The sequence below is a fragment of the Gossypium hirsutum genome, chromosome A11 (assembly GCF_007990345.1).
Source record: "Gossypium hirsutum isolate 1008001.06 chromosome A11, Gossypium_hirsutum_v2.1, whole genome shotgun sequence".
Taxonomy (NCBI): domain Eukaryota; kingdom Viridiplantae; phylum Streptophyta; class Magnoliopsida; order Malvales; family Malvaceae; genus Gossypium; species Gossypium hirsutum.
The window spans coordinates 34,099,741-34,100,790 of NC_053434.1; the positions used below are offsets into that span (position 1 = coordinate 34,099,741).

Sequence of the window (1,050 nt, forward strand, 5' to 3'; positions counted from 1 at the left end):
GGGTGGTTCCTCCAACCTGCATTATACGTGTTACTATATGGATTGTTTTGAGGTCGAAGATTATTACCCATGTAGTTTAACTGCTCGTTATCCATGCTGTGGCCATAAGGTTGGTATTTTGAAGGTTGGTTCCACCGCTACTTACTTCGCACTGCATTACTGGGTGAACCTGTGAAGAACTAAGAAAACCATCAAGCTTTTTATTTAAGAGTTCTACTTGATTAGAGAGCATGGTGACTGAATCGACGTTATAAATGTTGGCTTTTTTGTTGGCTTTGTCCTCATGACTTGCCACTGATAGTTATTCAGTGACATCTCCTCTATAAACTCATAGGCATCTTCCAGTGTTTTATTGTTGATGGTTCCGCCTATCACTGCGTCAACCATTTACCGAGTCGAAGGATTTAGACTATTGTGAAATGTTTGAACTTGGAGCCAAAGTGGTAACCCATGGTGAGGGTACCTTCTCAGAAGGTCCTTGTATCTCTCCCATGCATCGTAGAGTGTTTCTAAGTCCATCTGCACAAAAGAAGATATATCATTACGTAATTTAGCCGTTTTAGCCGGCGAAAAATATTTTAGTAAAAATTTTTCGATCATTTGTTCCCAAGTAGTAATTGACCCTCGTGGTAACGAGTTCAACCACTGTTTAGCTTTGTTCCTCAATGAAAAGGGAAACAACTGAAGACATATGGCATCATTAGAAACGCCATTAATTTTAAATGTATCACATAGTTCTAAGAAGTTGGCTAAATGAGCGTTGGGATCCTCATCCTGTAAACCATCAAACTAAAAAAATTGTTGTATCATTTGAACAGTGTTAGGTTTTAATTCGAAAGTATTTGCAGCTACAGCAAGTCTAACGATGCTTGATTCAGTTCCTGTTAAAGAAGTTTTAGCATAATCATACATAATGAGTGGAGGAGGATTTTCATTACCCGCAATTGCAGGAGGTAGCTGATTGCCTTGGTTTTCAGCCATCTGTTCGGTTGGGGGTTCAGTATCCTCTTCTTGCTCGTTCTCCGTGTATCTTAAGCCACGCCTTATTTC

The 1,050-nt window shown here is 39.6% G+C and overlaps 1 non-coding gene across 1 annotated transcript; it reads left to right on the forward strand.

Annotated features, from left to right (window-relative positions):
• The first annotated feature begins 445 nt into the window (after nt 1-445).
• Nucleotides 446-552, forward strand: LOC121210157 (small nucleolar RNA R71). The gene has a single exon (XR_005905285.1). It is a non-coding gene; the product is annotated as a small nucleolar RNA R71 (small nucleolar RNA).
• The last annotated feature ends 498 nt before the right edge of the window (nt 553-1,050 follow it).